General features: G+C 34.8%; 1 protein-coding gene, 1 long non-coding RNA gene and 2 pseudogenes across 5 annotated transcripts in view; 1 reads left to right on the top strand and 3 right to left on the bottom strand.

Annotated features, from left to right (window-relative positions):
* LOC112477902 overlaps positions 1–483 on the bottom strand; it is a 24,647-nt gene extending 24,164 nt beyond the window's left edge. Inside the window, exon 1 of the long non-coding RNA XR_003045655.1 lies at positions 397–483. This is a non-coding gene — a long non-coding RNA (uncharacterized LOC112477902). The remainder of the gene's footprint in view (positions 1–396) is intronic.
* Positions 1–17,045, top strand: part of SOCS5 (suppressor of cytokine signaling 5) — a 49,613-nt gene that overhangs the window by 576 nt on the left and 31,992 nt on the right. The window contains exon 1 of one of the 4 annotated variants that reach the window (XM_025045142.1): positions 702–828. The exons of 1 other annotated variant lie outside the window; for it this stretch is intronic. The gene's annotated coding sequence lies outside the window, so the exon portion shown is untranslated. Of the gene's footprint in view, positions 1–701; positions 829–4,374; positions 5,845–15,736; positions 16,090–17,045 lie in introns of those variants that run through there. 2 more of the 4 variants (XM_015587628.2, XM_015587627.2) reach the window with 2 other exon arrangements.
* Positions 7,130–7,247, bottom strand: LOC112477957 (annotated as a pseudogene).
* Positions 10,264–10,382, bottom strand: LOC112477976 (annotated as a pseudogene).

The raw sequence follows: 17,045 nt of genomic DNA, 5'->3' as shown, positions 1-17,045 counted from the left end.
GCGGCGCCGTTAGCGGCCGCCTCTCCGGTCCCCCGTGCCCGCTCCCGGCGCAGTCCGCCTCCGACCGGCGCTTCCACACCCGGGCGGAGGCAGCATCGGCCCCCTGGCCGGGAAGAGGGCGGCGGGCGGTGGACTGCGAGCCCGGTGCAGACCGCGCCGCGCGTGGTGATATTCGAGTTGACAGTGGGAGCTTGCGCTTAGTAGGCTCTCGATGCATTTCTGTGGAATTGTTTTCCCTGTTGAAGGAACATAGAGAGCCTAAGGGGAAGGGGGTCGCCTTGGTCTGATAGGACGTTCGTGATCCGGGTGGTGCTGGATCGGGGGTTGGGGGGCAGGCCACCCGAGACCGTGGGGCAGTTGCGCGCAGCTCAGGAAAGGGGGCACCGGCCAACTTACTTGGGGCTCCATGGCTCCGATTCAGGGGTCCTCAAGGTCGACGACAAGAGGCTCTTGGATCGGGAAAGTGACTGGAGCACCTCCGTGAACATGTGATTTAGCAAATGTTTTTACGGTGACAATGGTAGATTTCTTCTGGATGTTCTTTGGTTCTGTTTTATGAGGTTCTGTTGCTTTTATAGCAGCTCTTCTTCCACTTCCATTCTCCGGGGTTTAACCCGAGGTTGAACGGGATGCGCAGGCGGGCGATGGAAGACCCCTCGGCAACTACTTGGGGTTCTAAGATTCTCGGATGGTGGAATTTGGGCATTTAAGTAGCTGAAGCGAAGTGAATTTCTGGACAGAGCCGAATTTAAAGAAGGATGCTAAGGAACAGTTTACACATTTTGGCTTGGTTCTGAACTTTGAAGGCCGGGGGATTGGAGTTACAAGGTGATTTTGACATTTTCTTTTGGCATTCCAACCAAAAGGTGCCCCGCAGCTGAACCTTGTCAATTATCCTTTAAAATGTATGTATGTGTTTGATGGTGTTTTTCCAGTTTTGCTGGAAATTCTCATAGCTGCACCTTGAAATTCTTGTATCAGCCTCTCTGTCTGCTGAAGATCTTTTCTTCAGGTTTCTCCATCTATAGCGGTGGCTTAGTTCTTCCCAATTTAACGTTTAGGCTGAATTGTACTAATATAGTTTGCTACTGAGTTTTATTCTACAAGATTAATAAGTAATTCACATGCTTTTTTTTTTTTTTTACCTTGCTTTTAATTGTTTCTTTACAAGGTCATGCAAAATTGAACCACAAATTCTATAGAAGCTTTAAGGTATTTTAAATGTTGAACTGGGAAGATGTTGGTAAGCTAGCAGCTCTAAAAAGCAATACTAAAATCAGGTTGAGTTTTCTAACAGTTGAGAATATTAATACCAAATGCTTAGTTTAATTTTAATAATCTTGTATTTGCATAACACTCTTGAGAATGGGTTAGAAACATAGAAAATGTGTACCAAGGTTAGGCAGTGGCAGTCCACAGAATCCACCTCTCTAACAGCCGGTGAAGGTTCTTCGCTTCACAATCAGCAGCTAAAAATTGCACAGCTAGATCTTTAATCTTTTAAATATTTCCTTAATAATATATATGGTATCTTACTAATTCCTCAAAATTTACAAATCAAAAGCTTTTTTAGGGACTACTTAAACATATTTGAGAAAATTTTATAGACCAAATTTTTGCCCTCTGATATAATTCGTCAGAGAAAACATTTCTGCAAAAGTGTTAATATTTTCGGTTGGCACCTTCTTAGTTCTTGAATAATTAATGAATAATTACATTTTTTTTCCTCCCTATTGTCCTTGAATTTTACTATTCGTCCTTAGAGAGAATGTACTGGCACACAAAACAAGTCGCCTAAAATATTGAAACCTAACACCTTTTAACATTATATTAGCTTTAGCTTCTACATTATTCACCTTGAGACTTATCTATAGCATATCGGTGGTTGTAAAGGCTATCCCCTGTCACCTTTGTTTAGGATGGACTGTTTTCTCCATTTGTAGACCTAGGGGACAACAATGCTTAATGCCTACAAAGTAGTGGTAATACCTAAACAGAATGAGAATGGGAAGCTTGGAAAAAATACCTGTATGTATGAGTCACAGTTCTAGAGTGGAAGAGTAGACCATGGAGATGATTATTTTGTAGATCTGGGAACCAAGATCCAGAGCAGCGGAAGGGACGAAATTGCTAGTGATAGAGCCAGGGTTGATGGAAGGTCTCTAGAGGACTCTAGTCCAAGGTTTTTCTATTTTATCACATTCACAGCATTTATTTCCAAAGCATTCTAGTGCCAAATATATATGGTTTTTGGATTATTTATAATGTTCCCTTCTAAGGATGTGGAAGTTTGAGTTGACTAATTTTATACATGAAATGATTTAACATTGGATGAGCTTTTACTGAAAAGTTGAAAATGATATGCTGCATTGTTGGTGAAAGTGCTGCTATTTCTCTGTCATTGGAAAAAGACATTGTCATATCGATTAAAATATTAGATGAACTTCTTAGTGTATGCTAGTTTTCTATATTTTTAGCATATTTTTATGCTAAAATTTAATTGCATAAAGATTTTCAGAATTCAAAAGGGTCATATTTGCAAGATGAATTATACTTTAAAATATTATTTTCAATAAGTGTGGTGGTGGTTTTGTTATGTTAAAATGCATTCCATTACCTTTAAAAAGAGCAGTAGTATAGTTACATGATAATTGTGAAAACATAATTTCTATCATAGTTGTAATAGAGAAAATCTAGGTTTGTATCTCAGCCAGATAATAACATTATGATCTCTGGCAAGTGATTTAACCATTGTGTATTTAGGTTTCTTCATTTGTAAAGTGAGGGGAATACCTCATAGGATATTAGCACATAGTAAGGGTATAACAAATATTAGATATTATTTTTTATGGTTCATTAGATACAGATACAGGCACTTTTATGCCCATTTGTTTCCTTGCTATTAACGAACTCGCTGTGAGTCTACAAAAAAAATTTCCTAGGTAAATACATGATCTAATAATATAATAATAGTCTGCCTTAAGGGGCAGTAGTGCAAATGATGCTGTCATTTTTCTTCCTCCTTTCTCTGTTCACCTTGGTCCGTTAATTAGGTGGGCATGTCAAGTTAGACTGGATGTGTCTGTTTTAATGAATGACATTGGGAGACCCTTGTAGTTTCATTATTCAGAGCCAAAATATTAATAATTGATTTGTGAGTATTCTACTGAAAATACAGCGAGTTCTAGAGGCCTACTGAGTAAGCTTAGATGAGGAAACCAGGAGTTTTAAGGTCTGTTACTAATTGCAACCCCTTTCTGCCAGTGGAACCGTGAGATCATTGAACCTTGCTTTCTATTAAGTGAATATTTTGATGACCTCATTCATTAAACTGTTAGGTTTTAGTGATAAAATTTGTGCAACAACAATTTTGTAACATTTTGTTCTTTTTAATTTGCTATAACTCAGGTATAAGCAGTATTGTGAACATGTGGTTTAGCAAATGTTTTTACAGCGACAGTGGTAGATTTCTTCTGGATATTCTTTGGTTCTGCTTTATGAGGTTCTATTGCTTTTATAGCAGCTCTTCTTCCATTTATAGTCCTCATAATTTTGATTCTCAGGCATCTTTGTGGTATTTCCTTCTCACAACATCCTTACCTCCTGTAACAACATGTAACTTCTTACCACTTGTCACGCATGAGCCTATTTTTTATGCCTCTTTTTAAACATTAATTTCAATTATTATTATGATTTTTAAAATTTTTTTCCTCTTCTTTTTAATTCCCACTCCCCCCCACCCCCCTTCCACCCTTGACCTGTGGATGTTGCTATTTCCCCTTAAGAACTTGATCTCTGAAGGCGGGGCATCTCCTCCCACAGGCTCCCGGCATTTGCCCCTGGGGTACCTGGCATACTGGGGTATGGTCCGTGGCTCCACCTGGGGTGTGAACCTGGGGTGTGAACCGAGGACCTTCTGCATGTAAAGCAGATGTGCTAACCGCTACACTATGGAGCCACCCCTAATTTCAATTATTTTTAAATGTATATCCCATAGTATTTTTTAATTGCTCTTATTTTTAGAGTTTCATTAAAATGAATTTATTTTACTGGTTAGAGATTAAAATCAGAAACAAGTTATAGCTCAAAAGCATCCTCATTAATGGCAGTAGTAGATTCTTGCTCTATTGTTTTAGGTCTCAGGCAGATATTCTGTTGATGGTACTTCAGATGGTAAATTCATGGGTCATCCCTTTAGTCTGAAGTAATAATGCTAGCTGGGCTAAGCGAGGTACATGGAGCCATCAAAAGTTTTCAGGGTCATATTATTTTTTATAACTGATAAAGAATTTTAGTGTTTGAGAGTGACCAATTCCTAATCTTCATTTGATTAACTATTGTAATAAAGATTATGGAATTATTAAAATTTATTGTACATTTTTGGACTCGACATACTTTTAGGAATTTTATAGAACTTAGACATACAGATCTTTAGGCCTATTAAATAATCTAATTATGCGATATTTAGTTAAATATAGTTTCAAAAGACATCAGAAATACCGTGTTATAAAATTCAACCATTGCTCAATTTTTCTTTAAGTTGGGATTTTCTTTATTCAAAAATAATTATGGCATTGTGAATTACCTGGTACTCATATTTAAAATTCATAGAGATATGGACTGAGAGGATATAGACCATGCAAACTACTTAGCTTCAATGTAGATGTTAGAGAATAATAGAGAGAGAATACGAATCATTTGCTTTACCTAGCTTAATAAATTCTTCATCTGAGTTAGCCAACTATCTTACTTTTAAGGAGAGGAAAGGGCTTTTGAATCTGGTCAGAGCGGAAGTAATCTTGAAGGGTAATTGGCTAGACTATTGATTCATGTAGTGTTAGGTAAATTTATATCTGAGTGGTTTAACTAAAAATTAGTTGCCTGGCTTTATTCTATATGTAGGTGAAAAATTCCAAGGAATGACTTAAGAGAGACCATAATGACACTATTGCCAAATATAGTGTAGTGGAAATATATTTCCACAGGTTCTCTAACAGCTGATAAGCATTTTTCTTATATGCTGTTTAACACCAAAATTAAATATACCTTTGCTTTGATGAGATATACAGTAATCTTTTATCAAAGCTAATAAGAGGAAGCAGTGATGATCATTTTGAAAAAATTATTTTTGAAACAGGCTTATCTGCTCTGCAATTGTCTTCAAATTATGGCTTCCTTATTTTATTTGAAGACTACTATAACAAGAATAATATCCAGTCTTTTTATTCTGAGCAAGATTCTTCAGTTAGCGGTGGTCATCAAGTATATGATATGCTGTATTTTAAGTAATTGAGAAGGATAGATGCTTAAGTGATACGTGTATTTAAAATGGAACATGAAAGATAGAATGATGGAATGGAGCTGAACTTTAAGCCTACATATATGGTGGGTAGCCAGAGGAAAGGAGAGCTAAGGTGAGAGAAAAATGTTGAGAAAAACCAGGATTCTGTGGGAGTTTTTTCCCTGCATAGATCCTGCATTCTATAGATAAGCATGTTTTTGTATTAGGAAAACTGCTAAAATATATTCTAAAACTAAATGATAAACTTACTAAACATTAAATATAATGCGTTGGGAGAAGTCCAAGTATCTTAAGGGTTAAAATCTGCATGTAGCCAAAGGAGAGCTGATTTATCTAATTATTTAGTTTTTTACTTTCATTATTAACATGGAACAACAGTCTAACCTCATTATATTTCAGGTGATTGGTACTGGGACCAGTTTTTATTTAACATTTTTTATAAATGATTTAAAAAACAGACTGGCAGTAAAAGTTGCCAGGTTTGCAGCTGACAGAAAGTTAAAAGCCAAGCCAGCAAGGAGAAGCTACAGGAACATTCTTTGGTGAGTTTTCATGTAGCAGGGAACAAGATAATGCATTTAGGAGATATTCCAAATTATATGTCTAGGACCTGAGTTATGACTCAGAAAGGGGATCCAGAAGTCATGGAGATAACTTCCTTGAAGGTATTTGTTGTAGTTGCTGCTGGGCTGCAAAGTCCAAGAACCAGGTTGGGCATGGTTCTGAAAACAAAAATGATGATGTACATAAAAATAATTATAAAAGTGGTTACCATTTTTGACTATTATGTTCCAAGCTAAGTGATTTGTAGTCATTCTTTTATTTAATTCTCTTAATTCTGAAAGGTGGGTGGCATTATCCAATTTTATCAAAGAAGAAATTTGACTCAGGGAGGTTAAATGACTTTCCCAAGTCAGACAAATATGTGGTAGAATTGGGACTAAGGCCCTAGTCTTTTGACTGTTTATCCTAAATGTTTCCCAGGATAGTAAGAGGCACCTTTTAAGACTTGTAATAGTTTAATTTAGGGTTTATGAAGTGTTATTTTACTCTCTTGTTGTAGCCGCTTTGGATGTCATTTCCATGAGAGAGAGTATCTAGATATTTTCAGAGGGTTTAGAGACATTCCTTAAATTCTTGATTAAAAAAACAATCCTGATTTTTAAGGAACTAGGGATATTTTGGTGCACAGTTTTACTCTTGAGATTGCTAAATCAACACTGGCTGCCCATTAAATGTTTCTCCTGTTGACTTTATAAAATGCTGGATCATTAATGGTCATTAATAAAGGCAACAGTTAAAAAATATATATTGTTTGGTAGAATAAGAGTCCAGAGATCTGGATTCTTTTAGTGGTGTTAAATAGTGGTGTGAAAACATTCTGATAGCGATGAAACAGGTATACTGTTCTTGCTCTGAGGAAGGGAAGCCATGAACTGTGCCTTAAAAGATGAGCAGGTTCATGAAGAGGGGTTACAGAGTTCTGGGCAGAGAGAATATAGCAGTATATTAGATGAATCACTGAACTTTTTGAACTACAATTTCCTCACATTTGAGTTAAAGTATTAGAAAAGTATTTTACATTTCACTTATAAGGGCAGTAGCTGCTGTTTATAATGTTACACACACACACATTTTATATTTTTTGATTTTGAAATCCCAAAAAATGAAGTTCTTAGAACCAAGTAAGCCTGTGTTAAAGTGCTTGGTAAATTTTTATTTATTTATTTTTATTTTTATTTATTTTTTTAGGCAAGGCAACCCTTGATTGACCTCACAGATTGCAAGGACCTTGTCAGCTTACAATCCCTTATTTTTTATTTTTTACACCTACAGCACCTAGTCTTCCTAGGTGGTCTCCCATCCAAGTACTTACCAGGCCCGACCCTGCTTACTTCCAAGATCAGATGAGATCGGGCTTGTTCAGGGTGGCATGGCCATAGACAGTGCTCTGTAAATTTTTAAGAGCTCTAGCAATAAGAGTGATAGAGAAATACTGATGTTCTTATGAAGGGTGGACAAAGAAGATACTGTGAAAACAGGTAGCAGGAGGAGAAAAATATAAGAGGAGAAACAGCAGAAGTGGGGAGGGGACGTGTTAAAGATGAAAGGAAATGGATGTGAAGAAAATTGAATTATAGTTCTCTTTGTGCCTGTCAATAAAAAGGAGAGTAATAAGTCTGTAACTGAAAACTTAATATTAATTTATTGTAAGGAAGAAACTCAGCAAGTAGTTGAAACATTTTACTCACTTTTCCATTTAGTCTGGACTGACCATGTTAATAAATAAGCTAAGTGAGAGTGGCTATATTGTCTGATTGTTTCTTCACTCATTACTGCTGTACAGGTTTAGCTAACAGTTTTAAATAGTGTAATGGTGCTCATAAAAAGAAAATAAGCTGGACTGAGTTACTATTTATTCTAGATTATTAAAAATGAAAAGACATATAGTGTGTGTAAGGAGAAAAGTGAAGTTTGGTCTGTTGAGTACAAATGAAAATTAGGAAATCAGACTAGGTAAAATGGGAACAAATTGTGAATAATTTTGTATGCTATACTAAAAGTTTGGATTTTTGCTTTATAGGCAGGAAAGTGACACAAATAGTTTGGTGTTTTAGAAAACTGATTATAGCAATAATAAAGAGAATAGTCTGGAGGAACAGATTGGAAACATTTGTTCACCAAGTAAGTAATACATATGGCAGGGTGAGTGAAGGAGGCAGTGAGTAAATGAGGCAGTCTCTCTGGCCTCTGGTAGGTAGATCACAGTCAAGGATGCCGTTTAAGTCTCTGCCCTACTTTAGGAAAGAGATTTTGATTGTCTGAATTAAGAAATTGTAGTGGGGATAGAAACAAGAGCAGATTGCAGAGCTATTTAGGAGTTTTAAGTATTCCAGACTCGGTTAGTGTTTGGAGGTGATAGAGAATGAGTCTAAGGTTCCTGACTTGGCAGTAGAATAATGTATATAAGTTTACAAGAGAGGGGGGAATTCTGAGTTTGCTTTCAGGTAAGTAGTTGTGCTTTTTAGATATGTATAATACCATAACCTATATATTAGTTGGAAATATGGGTTTAGCTTAGGAGCATGGTCAGGTTTATAGATATGATTTGGGAAGCATAAAGTTTATAGTTGAAAGTTATGAAATTAGACGAGTGATGACCATAATTCCTAAGTAATAATGCATGCAGAACAAAAAGTAACTGCCAATACTGGCACTTAGTTTGGGTGTGTAGACTTTTTAAAATTTTTTTAGTAATCATAGGTTATTATTTTTTTAATTTATTTTTTACGGTGATATTGGTGAATGAAATCCTGTAAGTTTCAGTTGTACATTTTACCAGTAAGGCATATATATATTTACATTGGGTGTTCACCTCCTATAGTTAAATTTCTTTCTGTCACCACATATTTGACCCCTTTTACCACATCTACCTCCCCCCTCCCCCCTTTCCCCTACCCTCTGGTAACCACTAGTTTATTGTCCATGTCCATGTGTCTCTGTTTGTCGTGTTCATTTGTTGCTTTTAGGTTTATATCCTACATATAAGTGATAATGTGATTTTCAAAGTTTTCTGTCTGACTTATTTCACTTAGCATAATTATCTCGAGATCCATCCATGTCGTTGCAAATGGCAGTATTTTAGACATTTTTTAATATTTACCTTTTGCCCACCTCCAGTCAAACCACAACTCCTTGGTCTTACAAGGAATACTTAGAAATATTTGCTGCCAGAAAGCCAGAACTACTTTAGTGTCCTTGAGACAGTGTACTTCATCCTGTCTGGCCATCCAATACAATACAGGGAATTCATAGATACAGTTCCTTATTCTTCACATTAAGTCTCTTTTTGAAATCCTGTTTGGTTCCTTGGGCTGTGAAGTAGGAATACATACTGAAGCCTAAAGGCTTTTTTCACCTTTAAAATCTAGTCCAGAGCAACTCTAATCAACCATTTCTTTGCCTCTCTTGCTCTCCTACCCTTCCAACCCTATAGAATTTAAGGCTCTGGAAAATAGAATGCACTCCAAAAGAGAAAAGTAAAAACAGCACAAGAGAAAGACCCTCGAAGAGGACTATAATCTTTTTCAATTCTCCTCCAAAGGTTTTCTCTAAACTAGGGAATGGATTTGGTGAGTCATTGAGAAGAGATGTCCAAATTCAGTAAAATAAAAACATCTTTTAGGAGCAAGATTTTCAAGTGCTTAGAGAATTTGGAAAGAATCTGAGGTGGTTTAGCACTTGTGGAAAAGATGAGTTTTTGGTTCAGTTTTAAAGGAGGTAGAAATACAAGTCTGTGCAGCGAAAGGTAAGAATAACACTATTAAAGAAGTGGGAAAAACAGTACCAAGGAAGTAGAACATTAAGGAAGAAAAAGCAAAGGAACTGGTAAACAGGATTCCTTATCTAAAATGCACAGTTTAAGTTGAGATTAATGAGAAATTAGGGTAGTTAGATGATTGAAGACTAAGATTTGGATTTGGAACTTTTTGAAACACATGCATAGAAAATTGAACACAAACAGAGGAGTATTGTAACAAGACTTAAATGGCGATTAAACACTTAAGGAAGATGACAACTTATATATAGTTTATGATATATATAGCACTGATTAATTTGTAAACTACCTAAATCTCTTACATTTTTTTTCTTATTATGTACTTCTATAACTGTGGAGTAAAATTATATTCCTGGGCTTAAGAATTATATGAAACTCTTGTTTAAAATATAGATTCATCCATGTTACATGTAACAGTAGTTACTTCCTTTTAGTTGCTGACTAGTATTCAATTACATGGATATACTGTAATGTAATTATTGTGGAAAGGGTTTCTAGCTTTCATGTTATGACTAAAGCTAGTATGAACTTTTTTTTTTTTTTAAGATGAGGCAACCCTTAGTTGACCTCACAGATTGCAAGGACCTTGTCCACTTACAATCCCTTATTTTTTTATTTTTTACGCCTATAGCACCTGGTCTTCCTAGGTGGTCTCCCATCCAAGTACTAACCACACCCGACCCTGCTTAGCTTCTGAGATCAGATGGGATCTGGCTTGTTCAGGGTAGCATGGCTATACACTGCTATGAACATTCTTGTGCAGGGCTTTTTGTGGCACACATATTGTTGTGGGTGACGACCTAGAAATGGAATTGCTGGGTAATAAGATAGGTTTATGTTTAACGCAAGAAACTGACAGAACAAATTCCAAGATGTGTTTACCATTTTACCCTTCTACCAGCAGTGTTTTTTCTTCCTTTCTTTTATAGAAAAGTTTGTGTACAATTGATGTTCTTCCTTAAATATTTGATAGAATTCACCACTGGGTTTGGTATTTTGTTTTTTGTGAAAAGGTTCTGAATTAAGGATTCAATTTTTAAAAGAATAGATATAGGACTGTTCAGATCTTCTGTTTCTTTTTATGCCTGTTTTGGTAATTTGTGTCTTTCCAGGAATCTGTCCATTTCATCTAACTTGTCAAATTTATCAGCTCGAAAGTGAATTATACATTTTATGAAACAGTATTTCCTTTTAATGTTAGTAGGATCTGTAATGACATTCTCTCTTTCATTCTTGACGTTGGATGCACTTTCTCCTTTTCCTTGTTTGAATAGTCTAGCTAGGGGTTATCAAGTTTATCAGTCCTTTCCAATAATCAACTTTTGATTTTGTTGATTTTTCTCTGTGGTTTATCTATTTTCTGTTTCATGATTTGAGCTCTTTTTTTAAATTTCATCCTTCTTCCTTATTTTGGGTTTTAATTTGCTTCACTTTTTCTAGCTTTTAAGGTGAAAGTTTAGATCATTGTTTTTTTTTATAATATATTTTTTCAGTTATAGTTGACATACAATATTATATTAGTTTCCGGTTTACAACATAGTGATCAAACATTTATATAACTTACGGAGTGGTCATCCTGATAAATCTAGTACCCTAGATCATTGATTTTAAAATTTATTTTTGTTAAATACCAACATTTAAAGCTGTATATTTTCATTATCATTCCATTCAAAATATTTTCTAATTTCTCTCGTAATTTTTTCTTTGACCCAGGAGTTGTTTTGAAGAGTGGTGTCAAATAATTTCCAAGTATTTGAGATTTTCAAGTTATCCTTTTGTTACTTTGTTTTCATTTAATACCATAGTGGTAAAAGAACATATTCTAAATAATTTCAATCTATTTAAGTTTGCTGATTGTTTTAAGGTACAACATATGGTATATCTTGGTGAATGTTCAATGTGTACTTAAAAAGAATGTATATTCTCCTATTGCTGGGTCGTGTTGTATAAATATGGTTAGATTAGGTTGGTCTTCATATATCTTCTTATATTTTTACTAATTTTCTGTTAACTTGTTTTATCGATTACTGAGAGAGGAAAGTTGAATTTTTCACCTATTTTGAATTTCTCAGCTTCTCATTTCAGTTGTGCTGGATTTTATTTCATGTTACAGCACTATTATAGCACTGTTAGATACAAGCACATATCAGATCATGAATTGTCCTTTTTTATCCGTTTATTTCCTTTGTTCTGAAGTCTGTTTCAGATACTAAAATTTGTTTTGATTAACATTTGTATGGTATATCTTTTTAAGTCATTTTTACTTTTAACCTGTTTATATCATTATATTTAAAGTGGGTGAGTTTCTTGTAGAGAGCATATATCTGGGTCTTGCTTTTTTATACAGTCTGACAATATCTCTTTTATTTGGTGTGTTTAGACTGTGAGTTGGCAAACTGTCGCTGGCAGAACAAACTTGACCTGCCACCTGTTTGTGTAAATAAAGTTTTATTGGAACACAGTTATGCCCTTTCATTTACATATTGTCTATGGCTGCTTTTGTGCTACAGTGGCAAGGCTAAGTAGTTGGGACAGTGAACATCTGGTCCTCAAAGCCTGAAATATTTTCTGGCTCTTTACAGAAAAAGTTTGCCAACCACTGGTTTAGACCATTTACATTTAATGTAATTATTGATATAGCTATATTAAATAGTACCATCTTACTAATCTTTTTTCCTCTGTTTTCTGTCTGCTTTGAGGTGGTTATTTTTTTCTTCCATTGGTTTGTAACATCTCTCTCAAAAATTTTTTAGTGGTGGCCCTTATAATTTATTAATTAATTAATAACAGTGTGCCCTCAAATAATATACCACCACATGTGTAATGCAAGAATCTTACATAAGAGTATACTCCTGATTCCTCCCTCCCATCTTTTATGCTTTGTTACACATTTTGATTTTATTTTTGCTTTAACCCCATTGCTGTTCCTTTTGCTTTTCTCAAGCAGTTACCTTTTAGAGCAATTAAAAATGAGAAAAATATTTTTAATATTTACCTTCATTTAACCATTTCTTCAGATCTTCATTTCTTTCTGTGCATCAAGTTTGTATCTGGTATTATATATCCTTTGCTTGAAAAACTTCCTTTTGTAGTTCTTATAGTGCAACATTCTCTCTTTCTTTGCCTTCTAGGTTTTCAGGGTTCCGCCCCTGCCTTCCAGCACCTTAAAGATGTTATTATCTTATTTGCATAGTTTCTGACAAGAACTTTGTTGTGATCCCTTATATTTGTTTCGCTGTGTGTAATATGCTTTTTCTTTTGGGCTGCTTTTAAGATTTTCTTTAATCACCGTTTTTCAGCAACTTTATTGAGATGACACTTTGTGTGGTTTTGTTTCTGTTTATCCTTGGGGTTTATTGAGTTCCTCGGATCTGTGTATTGTTTTCATCACATTTATAATGTTTTTAGCTATCTTCAAATTTTTAAATCCCAAATATTTTCTGCTCAGAATTCAAATATATACATAAAAGAATAATTTTGTTTTTTAAATGGATTTGTGCAATTCATACTATTTTTTTTAGTTAATTTAATTAACAGGTAAATTTTGTAAATGAAATAACACTGGAAAAATTGGTCTGCCATAGATGAATATTTATTTACTACAAGAGATATTACTTCCTAAAAGATTTTTCTCTAAAAATTATGCAGTCATAGACTGCATAATTCAGTAGATCTCTCAGGTGAAAAAGAATCAAGTTGTTGGCAAATATTTTCTGTTGGTAAGAACATAAATTAGTACAACTTTCTAAATGGCTGTCAGTCAGCTCAGGATGCTATGACAAAATGCTATAAATTTATGTTATTATAAACAACAGGTGACTTATAGACAACAGAGTTTATTTCTTACTGTTCTGAAGGCTAGAAATTTCAGATCAGGGTGCTAGCATGGCCAGGTTCTGGTGAGAGCCTTCTTCAGGATTGCAGACTACAGACTTCTTGTATCCTCATGTAATAGAAAGAGAGCTAGCTAGCTCTCTGGCCTCTTATAAGGGCACGAATCCTGTTTATAAGGATTCCACCCTCATGATCTAATTAATTACCTTGCCTTATTTCCAACTACCATTACATTGGGGATTAGATTTCAAAATATGAATTTTCGGGGGACATATTCAGTCTGTTACACTGACAATTTGGCAATATTCTGAATCCTTAAGAATGTTCATACCCCTTGTCCAAAATTCCATTTTTAGGAATTTATTAGAAGGAAATAAGAGATGTGACCAAATGTATGTGCGCATGTGTATAACTTATTTATTACAATGCTATTTATAATATTAAAAAATTGGAAGCCTCTTAAATGATTAAATTATGCTACAGCCATTATAACAAAATACTATAAAACCATTATAAATCATGTTCTTTAAATTTTTTGTTTAGTATACCGTGTATAATAAAAATAATTGGCAGGTGATAAAAATCATGAGCTTTAAAGATATAAGAAAATGTTCACAATATCGTAAATAAAAAGTAGGATGATATTTTGAGTTTCTTAAAAAGGAAACATTTATTTAAAAGGATATAAAATAAAAGATGCCAGCCAAGTAGTTAGATTTTTCAGTCATCTCCTATACTATTTAATATTTTTCATATTTTCTACAATAAGGATGTTCTATGTACATCGTCATCCAAAATCAACTTTAACTTTTAAAATTCTGATAAAATTAATGATGGGAGGGATTTAAGTAATTTTAGTTTTTTTCGTCTTGATTATGCTTTTTTTTTTTTTTTGCAGATATTTTAGCTTGAGCTTTATCAGTATTGATTTAGTGAAAGAAATATTTATTCTTAGACTATATGTATAATATATATATATTCTAAACTTTTTCCAAACTAAGGCAGTCTCCCATGTTTCATAGTTTGAAATTGTAGGTTTCTATCAAATACTTTTTTGTACATTTGAAAAGATTTAATACTGCTTTCTTTCCTTTTTTTTCAAAGCTGTTTTTTTTTTAAAGAAGTTTTAGTCTTACTTTCTCAGCCACTGTTACTGCCCACCTCCTTGCAGATGTAGATGTCCTTATGTTAAAGAATGGAAATCTTTAGTTTTCTCAATAAAATATATTTGCTGTCTCTGTCTCAGGCATGTTAAGCATATGGACCTGGTGCTCTTCAGGAACTCATTTTGGTGACTCAGCTTCACATTTATTGCTATATATAGAACATATTAGAAATCCAGTGGAGAAAGTTAATATTCGAAAGAAGAGACAAAGGAATGTTGTGGTTAATGAACAAAGAAATAGACATGTTCTCTAGGGAGGTGCCATTCATGCCAGACCTCAGAGAATGACCTTAACTTGAATAGTCTGGTGTCTGTTCCTCTGTCAGGGGAACTGATTTCATGCTAAGCAAATTTACTGAAGACTTATATGGAAAACAAAGCTAATTTCTTAATTTATATTAAGAAATAATATCAAGTCATGATAGTTTGATAGCCCACATCTTCATTATGGGGCTATGTTTGCCAAAGAGATGTGAATAACTGGGTCTGCTGTTCAGAAAGTTTTCCTGAAGGCTTGAGACATTGGTACATTCTTTTATGATTACCTTATTTTTAGACTTTGTGAAGTGCTCTATAGCTGTGGGCAATTTTCTCAACTTCCTGAGCCTCAATTTTCTCATCATTACAATTGTGATAATAACTAGCTACCTCATAGGATTGTTGTGAGAACTAAGTAAGGTAATCCATGTAAAGTGACTAGCACAATGGCTAGCACACAGTTTCATTCATTAACTGTTATCAGTAACTGTAAGATGATTTGTTTTCTTCAGGATTTGAGGTCTAGAGGGTAAGGCACTGTTGACTTTTTTTTGCTGCATGCAGACTTTGCTGGGAACTCTACTGCACTTGGTGTTGCAGAGGTGCTAACACTACTTGATTTATAAAAATATTGTTTTAAATCATAAAAATTAACTCAATCTAGTGAAGAACTGTGACAAATCTTTGCATTGTTTGTGTTTTAATATTTTGAGACTAAGGTAAGAATCATTTTTTTAGATAATTCAGTAGTGTTTGCTTTTCCAATTTGGCATTTCTCATTTGCTATTTCTTGTAGAACAAAAAAGTCCAGATAATAAATTTAATAAGCTGCTTTTACTCATAGATGACAACTTAGTAAGGTTTGTGTTCTATGGTTAATATTCCTAATTCTTATATTCGTATATTGTGATGTTGTAAATGACCTGATTCGATTCCCTTTTTTTAGATGACTTTACTGAGATGCAGAACCAGACTGAAACTAAGCCAGACAGCTGAATCGTAGGGGGTCCCTGGGACTGTGAGGCGGCAATGCAGTTGGGCTCAGGACAGTGAGGCCCTTGATGTAAGAGGTTGTGCTCTGGAAGAGGCAAGGAGAGTGGCCAGCTTCTCAAAAGAAAATCTACACATTTTAACTCATGTGTAGATCCAAGTCACCAGCACCACAATTGGAATTCACTATCCTTTCATATGGTATGAGAAGGCGGTATTGAATTTAATGAGTGAGCTTGTTATAGTCCTCACTTGAATAAATCCTGAGTGAGTCCCTTCTAGGAGCCCCTCCTGCCCCTCCTTCCTTGCTTAGCCAAATCCAAATCAGAGTAAATAAACAAATTTCCTTTTTATGTCAGGTACTATGCCTACTAACTATGCACTGTAGAGCAGTTGGGACTTAACCCAAGAGTTTTTAGTGGCAGAGCTGAGATAGGTCTTTACACTACAACATACCCTTCTTTTCACTGTATCCCAGTGCCTCTCTACATCAGACGAATTTATTTTCTGAGTTACCATTTAACTTTCATGGGAGACTTGTCAAGGATTGTTTTGATGTCTGTTTAGATGTTATTCTTCAATTGCTCTACATAGCACTTTCTTATTTATAGTTCGGGTGTCTATCTCATGGATCTGTGTTGTCTCCTCAGCCAAGTGTGAAAATGTATACCATTTTGATCTCTTGTGTGACCCTTACTTAGGGCTTGGAATATTTAAGCACTCAGTAATTGTTTAGCTAGCTTGTCTCTGCATACTCCCATTTCACTGATGTACACATAACTAAAACATTGCTTTTGAGCTTTAATTTGTAAAGAATTAAAAAGTTCTAAAATAGTTTATGCTATGTCTTTTTTAAAACTTTAAAAAATTAACATACAGTGAAATTGACTTTTGAGGGGAAGGATGTATAGCTCTATACATTTTAACTCATGTGTAGATCCAAGTAACCAGCACCACAATTGGAATTCAAAACTGTTTCATAATCCCCAAAACTCCCTTGTGCTATCCCTTTATATAATACTACTAATCCCTGGCTATCCCATCTTAACCCCTGACAACCACTAATGTCATATAAATGGAATCATACAGCATGTAACCTTTTTAGACTGGTTTCTTTCACTCAGTGTAATGCTTTTGAAATTCATTCAAGCTGTTGC

This window comes from Pteropus alecto, unplaced genomic scaffold (assembly GCF_000325575.1).
Source record: "Pteropus alecto unplaced genomic scaffold, ASM32557v1 scaffold131, whole genome shotgun sequence".
Lineage (NCBI taxonomy): Eukaryota > Metazoa > Chordata > Mammalia > Chiroptera > Pteropodidae > Pteropus > Pteropus alecto.
The sequence above is the reverse complement of the archived record's forward strand: the minus strand, read 5'-3'. Positions and strand labels throughout refer to the sequence as shown.